Below are 15830 nucleotides of genomic sequence, written 5' to 3' on the forward strand. Positions count from 1 at the left end.
AGGTTACACATGTTCCTGGTCTGAAAAAGCTGTTTGGACATGTGGTGTTTTCAGATTCTGAAAAGTGGATTGAAAATGTGTCAGACTGTAAAAGTACTTATCACTTGCCAAAAAAAGAGTAGTAAGTGTGCTTTCAAATTGGCAAAGAAATTTCGTTTGCCGCCTAATATCAAACCATGACTCTGTGTGCAAAGAGGAATTGTTGACAGAGACTTATTGCGTATTACTCTGGTAATTTTAGATTTGCATTAATAGGAAAGGGGCAGCTATTTTTCAGCAGAAGCAGACTCTTAGCACACACCCAGCTGCTTATCCTGTAGAATCATGCATAGTATTCACAACCGAGTGGTGTTTGAGGTTGCAGTGAGTAATGCAAATACATTCAACATCACTAAGGCTGGTTGCCTTTGCTGGAGTGTAGTCATTCACCCAGGTTACACATGTTCCTGGTCTGAAAAAGCTGTTTGGACATGTGCTGTTTTCAGATTATGAAAAGTGGATTGAAAATGTGTCAGACTGTAAAAGTACTTATCACTTGCCAAAAAAAGAGTAGTAAGTGTGCTTTCAAATTGGCAAAGAAATTTCGTTTTCTGCCTAATATCAAACCATGACTGTGTGTGCAAAGAGGAATTGTTGACAGAGATTTATTGCGTATTACTCTGGTAATTTTAGATTTGCAATAGTAGGAAAGGGGCAGCTATTTTTCTGCAGAAGCAGACTCTTAGCACACACCCAGCTGCTTATCCTGTAGAATCATGCATAGTATTCACAACTGAGTGGTGTTTGAGGTTGCAGTGAGTAATGCAAATACATTCAACATCACTAAGGCTGGTTGCCTTTGCTGGAGTGTAGTCATTCACCCAGGTTACACATGTTCCTGGTCTCAAAAAGCTGTTTGGACATGTGCTGTTTTCAGATTATGAAAAGTGGATTGAAAATGTGTCAGACTGTAAAAGTACTTATCACTTGCCAAAAAAAGAGTAGTAAGTGTGCTTTCAAATTGGCAAAGAAATTTCGTTTTCTGCCTAATATCAAACCATGACTCTGTGTGCAAAGAGGAATTGTTGACAGAGATTTATTGCGTATTAGTCTGGTAATTTTAGATTTGCAATAGTAGGAAAGGGGCAGCTATTTTTCTGCAGAAGCAGACTCTTAGCACACACCCAGCTGCTTATCCTGTAGAATCATGCATAGTATTCACAACCGAGTGGTGTTTGAGGTTGCAGTGAGTAATGCAAATACATTCAACATCACTAAGGCTGGTTGCCTTTGCTGGAGTGTAGTCATTCACCCAGGTTACACATGTTCCTGGTCTGAAAAAGCTGTTTGGACATGTGCTGTTTTCAGATTCTGAAAAGTGGATTGAAAATGTGTCAGACTTTAAAAGTACTTATCACTTGCCAAAAAAAGAGTAGTAAGTGTGCTTTCAAATTGGCAAAGAAATTTCGTTTTCTGCCTAAAATCACACCATGAGTCTGTGTGCACACAGGAATTGTTTTTAGATATTTAATTTGTGATGGTTTTATTGTGTATTTTAAGGTTTGAAAAGATAATAAAAAATATAGTAATATATTTAAATAAAATAAAGGAATTTTTTTGTTAGTTTCTTTCAGGTATTGCTGAAGAGCAGTGAACAAAATTTAAGATGCCTACAAAATCCAGACTAAGGAAAAACCAGAAAAAAAATCTATATTTGAAGACAACTGGAGGACCTAAGTTAGTTGGAGATGCTCATGTTGGGAAAAAGAGAAAGTCTTCTGGTAAGCAGACAAAAGATTTTTTAAAAAATATCTTCAAAAAAAGGAAAAATGTACAAAATATCTGTACTGGAAATAATGTTTTAAATAGAAAACAACAGGAAAAAATTGAGCATTTAGTTAATGCAAATATACCTTCAGAAACAATAAAGATTAACTTAAAAAGAAAAACAGCGTTTAAAGAGATTCGTAGAAAAGTGTTTCAGAGAAGAGTTATGTCCAATTTGATAAAGGATGTGAAGAAATATAAGAAAAAAGCAAAATTTTATAAGAGAAAAAAAGAAATTGAAGGCATTGTAGCAAAGGCTTTAGAATTAAAAAGGAAACTATTCATTTTAATTTTGAACAGGATGCGTACATTAGATAAAATGGTCAATGTACTGAAATCACAAAGCAAAAGGAAAAGACTAGTGAAAAGAACAAACTTTTGTAAAGTGTTTTTTGGAGAATGGATGCATAGTTCAAGTAGTGAACCTTTTTTTAATGAAGAGAGTTATCTTCAAAGTAATAGTTTGCTGCATGCAGTTGACACCAGAGGTCGTGCTTATGAAGTGAAAAATGGTTGTATAATGGAGAAGGAGAAAATGGTTCCAAGAGATGAGGAACAAGTGATGGCGGATGAGGTTATGGGGAGACGTCCTAAAGCCCCAGTGTATACTTGGAATTGTAGTAGTATTTGCACTGTGCGTCAGGAATCTATTGATAAATTTCGTGAGTTTCTAAGAGAATATAGTAAAAAAAAGTGTTAAACAGAAGATTAAGGTGCTTCAAAGTCTAGATCCATGCAGAGTGAGAGAGAATACTGGTTTGCAAGGACACTCTCTGGCTTGTCTATCTAGGAAAGTGTGCCAAAGTGTTTTTCACCATTTTAGGATGCGGGCAGTTCATCATACTGAAATGAGAAAGTTTGTGAGACGATTGTATTTTGCTAAAAGTCCAGCAATAAAGTTAGATGAATTGAATAGGGCTCTGTTCCGTGGATCGGTATCAGATGTAGAGAAGGTTACTGATGAAATTCAGTTTAGTTACTTTGGTCCAGAACAAGAGAGTGCAGGTAATGACACAGTTATCGAGGAAGATGTGGAAGAGAATGTAGAACCCTCTGTAAGTAAGAAATTTGATGATCAAATGACAAAATTTGCAATAATCTCTAATGAAAGACCAAATATTACTTGTATTTGTTGCCGCAGAACTCATTATAAAAATCAAACCAGGAATGTTGATCTCTACAGAAAAAGTGAAGAAGAAGACAATTATAAGTGGAAGGATTTTGCAACATATATATTTCTGGAAAATTGTTTTGATTTGGGTGAAGATCAACGTATTTGTAAAAACTTTTATAACAAGTTAGAAGAAAATAGAATACCGACCAGAGCTGTACATAATAATTTAGAATTGCATGATATTCCTGCTGAACTTTCTGATTTAAATACTTATGAGTCTATACTCATTCAATGTGTCCATCCGTTCCAGACTATAGTACGTATGGAGCCAAAAACCGGTAAATTACCTCCTTCAGATTTACTAAGAGGTTTAAAAGGAAGAGTTGTCTATTTGCCATTAGATTTGAAAAAAATATGGAAACAATTGATGCAGATACTTTGGAAACTGAACCATTAGTTATTCTGGTTAATGGTGTACCTACAAAGAACAAGAAAATTTGGCAGGAGCTGGTGGATGTACGGAAAGTACAAAGAGCAAATTTGTATTTGAAAAAAAATAATAAATGGTATGAATCAATTTATATAGAAGAAGAAGAAGAAGATTTACAAGAAGACACAGAAACACCAACTGGTCAAATTGAAAAAGTGGACAAGTCAAAGGAAGAAGAAATTTATGAACATTTTAGCATACATCCTCTTCATTCAAAAGAAGTTATGGGAGACACTATTGATCTGTTTCAGATGAAGAAAGCAAAAGGAACTCCCGTGAGTGTATGGGAGGAGAGCTTGGAAGCTCGATGTTTTCCCCAGCTGTTTCCTACAGGAAAAGGAGGACGATACGATGAACGTCCAGAACAGATTCCAGCTTCTGAGTATCGGACTACAAGACTATATGCAGAAGATCCAAGATTTCGTCAAAGTATTCCTTATTTGTTCCATCTTTTATTTGAAAGGGACTTGTCTGCATTATCTTATGCAGTAAATCACATTTTAAAAAGTGGAGTACATTTACAAAATGTGTCTGCTAAGGATTTTATGGAGAAAGTGCAGCACCGAGATGATCATTTGGAAACACAACTGATTAATCTGATGGCTTGTCAGCGTGGGACAAATGAATATTGGTACCGTCGCCATGGAGAATTAAAATGCATGTTACGGAATTTAGGAACTCCAACATGGTTCCTTACCCTAAGCTGTGCCGAGAACGCTTGGGATGATTTACTGGATTTTCTACGAGAGGCAAATTCAAACATTGAAAACATCCAATACAAGACAGCAGGAGAATTGTGCTCATTGGATCCGGTTAATGTTTGCAGATATTTCAATCATAGATATGAGGCTATGATGTGCTTCATCTGCAATAAAAAAAATCCACCTCTTGGAGAAGTTGTGGATTTCCTTTGGAGAAAAGAGTACCAAGCAAGAGGTGCTCCTCATATTCATATGCTGTTGTGGATCAAGGATGCCCCAAAATTTGGAACAGATGCTGATGATGCAGTTTTATCTTTCATTGAAGAATATGCAACATGTGCTATACCAAAAAGCACAGAAGAGAAAAAGTTAAAGGAGCAAGTTTTACGTTTCCAAAGTCATCGGTGTGGAAAATACTGTCGACGGAAATACAAGAGCAAAGATAAATTCTACACTAAATGTCGATTTGGATTTCCTAGACCTGTTCTTTCAAAAGGAAGAGTAAACAGTTTTATGTCAGCTGTGAGACATACTATTACAAGAAAATCACCTAAGAATACCTACAACCTAAGAAGAAAAGAAGAGTCAAAATATATAAATGACTACAACCCGGTCATTTTATCCATGTGGAATGCTAACATGGATATACAGTATGTAGCTGACAATTCCATTGCTGTTGCTCGATATGTAACGTCTTACATTACTAAATCAGAAAAGACTGAATTGAAAGAAATGTGGGAAGAGATTTCTCACGAGAAGACTGTCAGTAAGAAGCTATACAGTTTCAGTTTAAAGATGTTATCGCATCGAGAAATTGGATCCTACGAATGTTCAGATAGGTTATCTTCTGCAAGTCTCTACTCGAAATCAAGAAGAATAATTTGGGCAAGTTTAGGCCTTGCAGCAATGAGAAATCGGGTACTGAAATCTGTTGGAGAAATTGAATATTTAGCACAGTTCGAACCTGAAAGTACAGACATTTTAAAAACAAACATGTTGGACACATATTACCCAAAAAGAAGTCATCACCTTGAAAACATGTGTCTCTATGAATTGCTGCAGAACTTCATTTTTAAACGGAATGCCACAGAAGACATCAACAATGGAAAATATAAAGTCAGTGGTGAGGAAGGATGTTTGGTGAAGCAAACAAAAGGAAGTTTGATAAATCACCGGAAGCTGACTTGCGACACTACTGACAAAAAGGAATTTTACTACTTGGCACTTTTACAGCTGTTCAAACCATGGCGTTCAGAGGATGAACTACTTGGAGAATTCCAGAGCTATGAGGACTCATTTAATGCATGTAAAGATACGATTGAATGCAGTACTTTCACAAATTATGTCCAAATGTTAAATGAAGAAATTGAACAGGAAGCTACAATTGCAGCTGAAGTAGCTAGAGACAGTTCTCAAGACAGCCAAAGTTCAGGAACGCTCAGTCAAGATCCCCTTGGACAACCAATCGTAGAAAATGAAGCTGCAATAGCCATGAGTGAAGTGGAAACGGCTATGAATCAAGCTTAAGAAGAATTAATAGACTTACCAAATTTGGAAGAACAACTGAATGAAGAACAGCAAAAAATGAAGAGATCAGATACAAAATTGATCACGGATTACTACATGAAAAAAAAGAGTGCTCATGCACATCATTTGAACCAATCAGGATGTATGTGAGCGGACAAGCTGGAACTGGAAAAAGTTTCTTAATAAAAGTCATCAGAAGCTACCTACAGCAAAAAATGGATTCAACTTTGTCTTGTGTTGTTACTGCTCCAACTGGGTTAGCAGCATATAACATAAAAGGAATTACCTTACATCGTTTGCTAATGTTACCAGTGGAGCATGAGAACAAAATAGAATACCACAAGCTAACAGGAGAAGCATGCTTCGAAGTGTCAAGAGTGTTGAAGAAGATGCAAGTTCTCATTATTGATGAGGTAAGCATGGTATCAAACTTAATGCTTGCCTTTGTGCATTTAAGAATGCAGCAAATTCTAAGGAGAGACTATGACGTGTTATTTGGTGGAAAACATGTCATAGTTTTTGGGGATCTTCTACAGCTTACTCCAGTTAAAGGACAACCAGTGTTTAATACTGTGACACATGAAGACACAAAGAAGTCATTGGGAAGCATTGGTAATGCAAATATTTGGTCCTTCTTTGAGTACAAGGAACTTACTACTAATATGAGGCAAGCAAACGATGAAGATTATGCAAGTATTCTGAAAGATATCAGAATTGGACTACTCACAGAAGTTGGCAGGAAAGCATTACAGAGTCGGTTGCTACATAATTTATTCCCAAAGGAAGAAATAGTTGCAGAGAAAATATACAAGAACATTGCAGAAAAGAAAAGTGTAATCTGCTTAATGCCAACTCTACGTGAATGCTCAATATTCAATGAGGAACTTTTGAAATTGGAAAAGGAAGAGATTAAGAAATTGGAAGCAGTGGACAAAATTCAGCATGAAAGAATTACAATTACATTAACAGGCGAACTGAGAAAAAAATTGGATTCTCTAGAGAAGAAAATTTCGAAAACAGCTGGATTAGAAAAAAATCTATATGTTTGCATGAACTGTAGAGTATTTTTAAGGAGAAATTTGGATGTTGAAAAAGGCTTAGTGAATGGAGCTATGGGTAAAGTTGTGGGTTTTGTGAACTACCAGAAAAAAGATGGGATTGAATTTTTAAAAATAAAGTTTGATCAGATTGAAGAGGTTAAAGACATTTGTCGTTGTTCAGTCCATTTTTTGCTTGTGAAAGACTTATATGTACGTAGGAAGCAGTTTCCGTTTTCTCTAGCATATGCTGTAACTATTCACAAGTCTCAAGGATTAACTGTAGATTGTGCTTTTGTGAACATTGGTTCAACTGTGTTCAAAGAAGGTATGGCTTATGTTGCTTTGTCACGAGTGAAAACATTATCTGGTTTATTCATGATAGACCTTGATGACTCAAAAGTTAGTGCTGATGCAAATTGTGTAAAGGAGTATAATAGGTTAAGAAGAACCTATGCTCCTCATTTAGGTCAGTATCCTGTGTTGGAAAAACGTGTTGTTTCTCGGAAAAGGAGAATTGAGAATATCTGTAATGAGGATGTAGAGAAGAGAAAAAAAAAGAAGAGTGATGTAATTGCAAGCAAAAAGAACAAGCATTTGCAATGCAATAGGTCTCGCATTTATAAGAGTTTGAGCTATTGGCATTGTAAAATTACAATGCCTTTTATTTATGTTTTGGTTTTAAAACAAATAAAAGGCATTGTCATTTACAATGTCAGTAGCATAAACTCGCATAAAAGCAGTGTGCAGCGTGCAGCAGTGTGCGGCGTGCAGCAGTGTGCGGCGTGCAGCAGTGTGCGGCATGCAGCAGTGTTTCGTGTAGCAGTGTGTGGCATGCAGCACTGTGACGTGCAGCAGTGTGCGGCGTGCAGCAGTGTGCTGCGTGCAGCAGTGTTTCGTGTAGCAGTGTGAGGCATGCAGCACTGTGGCGTGCAGCGGCGTGCAGCAGTGTGCTGCGTGCAGCAGTTTCGTGCAGCATGCAGCAGTGAGTAATGCAGCAGTGTGCAGCAGTGTGTGGCGTGCAGCAGTGTGCCGGTTGCATCAGTGTGTGCCGTGCAGCAGTGTGTGGCGTGCAGCAATGTTTTGTGTAGCAGTGTGTGGCGTGCAGCAGTGTGCGGCGTGCAGCAGTGTGCGGCGTGCAGCAGTATGCGGCGTGCAGCAGTGTGTGGCAGTGTGTGGCATGCAGCAGTGTGAGGCGTGCAGCAGTGTGTGGCGTGCAGCGGCATGCAGCAGTGTGAGGTGTGCAGCAGTGTGAGGCGTGCAGCAGTGTGAGGCGTGCAGCAGTGTGCGGCGTGCAGCAGTGTGCGGCGTGCAGCAGTGTGCGGCGTGCAGTAGTGTGCGGCGTGCAGCAGTGTTTCGTGTAGCAGTGTGGATGGTCTGATTCCGTTGTAATTGCCAGACCCGACCTGTTGCCAAAGCGCCAAGAAACCCTGTGCGGGTAGCTGAGCGCTATACAAGACTCTTATAATAACTCACTATTAAGTTACTCCCCAGTGGTGCTGGAGCTGCCCACTCTCTTAAGGAACTGTTGTCATAGTGCCTCTCTTTCTCCATCAGGCACTATAGTATGTGGTTTTCACTAAAGAAATTCGAATGACAATTGTGGATTATTTTGAGTTGAATGTAGGGTCTGTGGAACACTGTGGTACTCCATGGGAGGCTTTTAGGTCGCATATATGGGGTACAGCGAATTTTAAAAACTGCTGATGTTTTAAAATCAATCAGGCAATACCTGTTTAAATTGCAGACTTAATTAACTGAGCCTCAACACAAACGTTTCGGAAAGGATAATGCGGCATTATTGTCTGAGATTAATATCTCAATATTTGCATTCCTGGAGGCAGCTGAGAGCGAGATGTAGGCAAGCCACATAGGGGCACTATACAAATGCTGCAGTACAATGCACTACATCCCTTGCCTTCCACAGAATGCACGAGGCTGCAGCCCACCCCGCCCCACTTTCCTGACTGACCGCTTATGTATACAAGCATTTGCAATGAAATAGGTCTCGCATTTCTTAAAGTTAGAGCTGTTGGCGTTTAAAATGTTTTTGTACTTTTTTATTTGAAGTGGAGTGATCATATTTGCATAGCCTGTTGCCATTGGTATGACCTCTCGGTGCTGGAGAACGAGTCAATGGAAATTAGGTTATGAGGAGGGGAGATAAGTGTAATATACTGCTTGGAAAAAAAAGTAACATCCTGGAAGAAGCAAACACTTATAGGGAATGCAAGATCAAGTAAAGCATGTGAATTGTAAGCAGGAACAACATTGTTACTGTGGGGGCTCGCAGACTGCTGTGATGTGCCGCTGGTGATGGAAAAGCACAGTGAGATGCAGCTCTGAAGCTGCAACTCGTACATAAAGCGCGGCACACTTATGCCTGGTTGTTTAAAATACTTCAAAGGGCTTTCGTTTTCCTTGAATACCATATTTTACCTAACAAAACTACCACAATGTACACTGGAGCCCGTGTGTAAATCCTATTCTTACAACAGAATTGAAGTTTGCAAGAACCTGATTTTTATAGCCCACTTGCTACCAGTTTTGTGGCCACTTCATAGCACTGTAAATCCAACATCCACGGGGGAGGAGAATGAACGTGAAAGAAGTTGACGCGCTGGAAAAGAAGCAGGGACGCTGGCGAGGAGGCGACGAACATAGGCAGGACGGCACTAGCACCTGGAGCCAGAACGGTGGTGTTTGGCGCTATCAAGCCATGTCCCGGGGCTGTAAGGGCCGACGAGGCTGCAGGCAGCAGGCTTGCAACAGAGGCACCTCGAGTCAACGCGGTGGATCGGAAGAGATCGCCAGGAAGCAAAAGATTGTGTCCCGGTCTCATGGGAGGGTGGCCAGATAACGCGCCGCAGGATGGGTCGGAGCGGTCGACGGTGTCCCCGAGGACGATGGCGTTATCACAAGATGAGCACGGGCCGGGATTTCCATAACAGTAATGGACCGGGTGGGGGCGCATTAAAGCCGCGGTTAATCTGCATAATAAGAGTGCAGCCGGGACGGGATGCGAGTGGCCCCTAGGGCCAGTAATACTAAGAATATAGAAGGGTATGTGGCGTATAAGTCTTCCCGACGGCATTTGTCAGGGCACATGAAACAAGAAGGGCTGGGCGAGAAGGGAGGGGGGAATGCCAGCAACAGAGGAGCCCGCGAAAGTGAAAGTGATCGTGATTACGATCGCTACGAAGGAAAGACACATGGCGCTGCGCGCGTGCACGTTCACGTGCACTGTAGCTTTAGGCCAAGGCAGCACTTTGAAAAGCCCAGATATAAAATGTCTCTTCGAGCCTTTGGCTCACGAGACCTAAAAAGGACAATGTTGAAGAGGTTGTTGGTTGTCATTTTGAAAATAGCTCTGGTGTCAACTGCTACGCTAATGTAGTGCTGAATGTTGTATTTTATCTTGAAAGTTTGCAAGAGCAGATAATAGTAAATCAGAGAAAAAGATTCTGTTCTGTGCTGAGTCTCCTTTTTGAAAAGCTGAGTATTGATAAAACTAAAATAGAAAGTGCTACTGAAATTAGAAAACTTTTAGATGTATGTTCAGGATGTACACAGTTTTCTCAAAATGTACAGCAAGATGCACAGGAATTCTTGATGTATTTTCTTCAGGTACTGGAAGAAGAAGGGGTACAAATAGAAAATATGTTTGGTCTCTCTTATAAATGGGATCATAGTTGTGAAAACTGTTTCAATACATGTGGCTCTAATGTTGATTCAGAAAGGTTTATTTATTTAACATTGCCAGAGAGTAAGTCAGTCACTTTTGCTAAATTAGTTAAAGATGCTAATCATAGCATGGAATGCGGTGAGTGTAAATCTGACATGTTTTCAACGTTAATTTTAAAGGAATACGGACAGTATGTAATTTTAATGATGCAACGATGTAGAGCTGATGGTTCGAAATTGGATACTTTAATAAAGAAGTTTACAGGACAGCAATTATCAATTTCAGGAAAAACTTTTGTAACAGTTGCAATAATTTTCCATGATGGACCTACTGTAACTTCTGGTCATTATACAGTTTATCTAAAATGTAAAAAAGGCTGGACAATGTGTAATGATTGTCAATTGGTTTTTAAGCAACGTTTGCCTTTTGATTTAGCAAATTCCTATCTAATCTTCCTGAAACCTAAATTTTAGAGAGAATTGGCAACATCTGTACAAATCAATTTTACCATTTTATTGGATTACCATTGGAATTTTCTAATAAAAAGATTTTTAAAATTACCATTTGGCCTAAAGGAAAGGTAACCAATTGTATTGTGGACTTATTTAATTCCTAATTAATCTTTCGGAAACCAAAATTTTGGAGAGAATTGGTAACATCTGTACAAATCAAATTTGGAATTTTATTGGATTACCATTGGAAATTTAATCAAAAAAGAATTTGAAAATTACCATTTGGCCTAAAGGAAAGGTAACCAGATGTATTGTGGAGTTATTTGAGATATATTATTTTTGTGATTATGCTTCTGTAACAAAATTGTCAGACGGTATTTTTTATAAATAGTTATTGTTATTAGATGATATTTTTTTTGAATATTTTGCATTTCTATAATGTTATGTTTAAGTGAGAAGAGATTCTGGGCTTTTTTAAAACAATTTTTGAGATTGTTATTTTTTTTTTGCCCGCTGTTAAGTGATGAATGCATTATAGTGAAATGCAATATATTCTGAAAACAGCAAAAAAATGGCAAAAAATTTTGGGGGGAAAATATGTAAATACGTGTACTGTATTATAAAATGTTTTATTAAATATTAATACTTTTTTCTTTTTTTTACAGATTGAGAAAGAAAAGAAACGAAAAATAAAACCATTTTTCTAGCAATTTAAATAAAATTTAAATTGATATTTAATTTTTTGGGTGGGTCAGGTAAGTCAGAAATTTCATGGTCCCTTTTTTCCACTTCTCCTCAATCAGATTTTCAGTTTTTCGTTATTAATCCCTCAAGGACCTTGTAATGTGGTAATTGTTTTTAAGTGTTTTAAAAAAAAAAAAAAAACCGCTTACCGTACGTGTACGGTAAAAAAAAAATAAAAAAAAGTTTTTTTTTTAAAAATAAAAAAAGTTGAAAGGTAAGGTTGGCTCTTAAAAGAGCCGTTGTGTTCATACAGGGACAGAGGAAAGAAAGAATGGGAATATTAGCTGGTAGGACAAATGTGCTGGTCTATTCTGTTGTTAATTAGGGGAACACTGGTCTCCCCACGAACAATTAGACCATGACAATTTGAGCACCGCATTGTAACCCTCGCAAATCGATGGTTAGTTTCCAGAGGACCAGAAAAAGGTGATTCTCCCCCCACAGATGAAGGGCTCAGCTGAGCTGCCGAAGATGTACTCGGCTGAGCTGCTGTGGATGTGCTCGGTCGACTTACTGAAGGGTTTGCTCCAGTATGTCGAGCATTTGTCCTAGGGTGTACATCCTCAAGGTGTCTTAACATAGTGTGATTCCCGAAGGAATACTTCTTGTTAGGATTACCTCTAGAAAGTACACGCTGGCAAAGCTTGCAAGTCACTAAAGGAGCATTTACCTTTTTCAGGCCCTCAGGAAACGTAAAATACTCCCATATAAAAGAGCTCTTTTGTTTCCTCCTTCTCTGCCTGATGGTGGTGCTACTAGCCTCACTCGAAGAAGAGGACTGCTGGTCTGCCATTGTATCCCAAAGACAACTCAGCTCCTTCTCCTAAGGGATCACAAGCAGAAATGAGGGGAATGGGTGTCGTGTAGGAGAGTTCTAGAACTGAAAGTAGTTTAAACCAATCAAAAGTGTTGTTTCTTGATCACATGACCCACCGTGCGCGTACGTTACGCATACGGTGCGCTTACGGAGCGCTTACGGTAAAAGTACGCATGCGCGTATAAAAGACACGCGCACGCGCGCATGCGCATAACAGGCACGCCCCAACACTTCCGCGTAACGTGCACGTGTAACGTATGCGCTTACGCGCTGCGTACGCAGTACGCACGTCTACGTAAATTGCGTAACCATACGCAAAAAGAGTAGAAATATTACGTACATAAAGCAAAACGTGCGCTTACGGTAAGCTTACCGTACGCGCACGTAAAAAAAAAAAAAAAAAAGAATCACTATGTTATACTAATATATCTTACCTGTTTGGTAAAAAAAAAAAGTGAAAAAATATATATTGCAGAATTTATAAAATTTTAGCATAGTGTTTAAAGAGAATATAAAGTAAAAATAAAAACATGTAAAAAACCTTGCAAAAAAAACCCAAAACAAAATCACACACGTTAAATATAAGAATTAGCATTTAAAAAACCATACAAATTCACTGAAAAAACCATGGGTTTCACACACGTTATAGTTAGGAATTAGCATTTAAAAAACCATACAAATTCACTGAAAAAAACCATGGGTTTCACACACGTTATAGTTAGGAATTAGCATTTAAAAATCCTTGCAAATTCAGTGAAAAAACCATAGGTTTCACAGACGTTATAGTTAGCTGGACATTTCACTCGTAAAAAACCAATGAAATTCCCCCGTTATAGTTAGTTAAGCTAACTATAACTCGCGCACCCGCAATCCACTGCTGATGACGTCACATATTACATCACTCATGACATGGTCACTGACATCACTCATGACATCACTGATGACATCTCAAATGACATCACTGATGACATCACTGATGACATCAACCTTGTGAAAAAGTGGCAGACGTCCTCTCACCCTAATATAACCTTTGATACACACATTAAAAAATAGAGACTAAAAAATAAAAAATTAATGGAAATTCTAATACCAGTTTCAACAAACTCTTCTGTAATTCTAAGAACCACATACACATCTACTCATTTACCAACAGTCCTATACAGTCACTCATACATGTACTCACTCATATGTACTCATACACCTGTACATCCTGTTACACAATGCCACTCATCCATAGAGTTACTCACACACATAGTCACTCATGCTAATAAAGAATCAAACATCAATTTACCTTCATATACAGTTATACACACACCACCACACTTACTTCTACGGAAACTTACACATACTTGGTCTTTAAAACAATCACTTATAGAAACACATACTTATTGATACAGGAACTCTTTCAATCTCTCACTCTCACATATACTCACTTATATACACCAATAGTCACATATACTAGTTTAAAATATATGTAGTTACTCATAAAGACACTATTGAGACAGTCATTCACTCACTAACACACTCATACACACACCATACACACACTCATCCACCCATACAGTCCTGCACACATGCTGTCTTCAACACATACAGTGAGTCACTCATTCATGAACCTATGCACTACGTAATACCCCCCACCGAACCAACCTATATAGACACCCATGTAGCTGCTCACCAACCCATGCAGCCACTTATACACAAAGTGAGAGACTGATACAGATACTTACATATTTAAACATTACTCACTAAGCCATGTATTCACTATGATACACTTAATCAGTCAGTTACACAATCAATTTTTCAAAAACAAATCATCCATTTAGACACTTACATACCCATTTATTCTTCCATCGACCTTGAGTTATACATATATAAAACATATTTAATTTTCAGAAAAACACACATTCACTGGATGATGTCATCAGTGATGTCATCAGTGATGTCATTTGAGATGTCATCAGTGATGTCATGAGTGATGTCAGTGACCATGTCATGAGTGATGTAATATGTGACGTCATCAGCAGTGGATTGCGGGTGCGCGAGTTATAGTTAGCTTAACTAACTATAACGGGGGAATTTCATTGGTTTTTTACGAGTGAAATGTCCAGCTAACTATAACGTCTGTGAAACCTATGGTTTTTTCACTGAATATACATATAACTCATCTGGTGCTTCTAATTCTAATCTTTCTCTTTTTATGTTAGCTAACTTTCCATTAGTGTCTGTGTTATTTTTCTTATCTGTTATCATAAAGTAAGCAATCCCTACTGGTAAAACCAACGAAACTATAACCACTAGTACTATGCTATATATACAAATTCTACAACACTTCTTTAAACAATTTCGTTTTGGTCTACCAGTAACTCTGTCTCCAGCCATTTTGGTCTAAGAAGAAATCTCTTCTCTCTTTATTTTTCTTTATTGAATTTTAATTTCTTTTAACATTTCAGGGAGGTCTCACTTCTCCTTCGTGAATCTGTTCTGCAATTGTTTCTTCTTCACTTTCTTCGTTTATATCTAGATTCTCAAGCTATTCAAGAATCACATAGGTCCATTCAGGACCCTTGCACTTATTGCTCAGTATTCTCAGTCTTTGGCTTCTTCGTCTAGGCTTTACAGATGATTCCCCAGACTGACTAGTTATTTCATTTACTTGTTTAGGTTCCTCACTTGTTGTTTTTAATCAATATTTTAGCCTTTTGACTCCACCTGGCCAATTATCACCTTTTCTGATCATTTTGGTATGCACTGCACTTTCACTGTCCTCGTCTCTTTCTGGAACTCTTTTATTTTCGTTATGTTGTGGCACAATTTGATTTTCTTAATCTTCAGAATCCCTCTCTATCTGCTCTTGTTCAGGAATTATTGTAGCAGCTTCATCTGCCCGAACATGTTCTTCTTCCCTAATCTGATCCTGTACAGGTTCTATTTCAAATTGCTCTTCTTATCCCTGAATTTCTTCTTCTTCTCCTAACTGGTCTTGCTCAGGTCTTATTTCACTTTGTTCTTCTTCAGTCTGAATGTGTTCTTCTAAGCCTATCTGTCCCTGCTCAAGTTTAATTGTTTGGTTACTGGTCTGAACACAATTTTCTTTCCTTGTCTGTTCCTGCTCAGGGTCTTTAGTAGTCTCATTCACCCTTTCATGAGCGTGTTCTTCTATACCCATATGGTCCTCTATATTTTCTTGTCTCTCTAATTTTGTTCTGCTTCTTGTTTTGATAATCACTTCAGGTATGTCAACCACTGGTATCCAGTCTTCCTGGCTTGTGCTCGGTTGTTTCCCTGCAGCTTCTTCAGAATCTGTTATTCTAGATTGTTCAGCTGCACAACCTTCGGCAGCCTCAACTGACTGTGTCAGTTGTGGTCTCCCTTCTTCAGCAGCTGGAACTCTTTTTGTATGACTTGCATGTACCCAGTTTGGCAACCTTTCACATTTCACTGCTGTTGTTGTGAC

Source organism: Triturus cristatus, chromosome 4_1, assembly GCF_964204655.1.
Source record: "Triturus cristatus chromosome 4_1, aTriCri1.1, whole genome shotgun sequence".
NCBI lineage: Eukaryota > Metazoa > Chordata > Amphibia > Caudata > Salamandridae > Triturus > Triturus cristatus.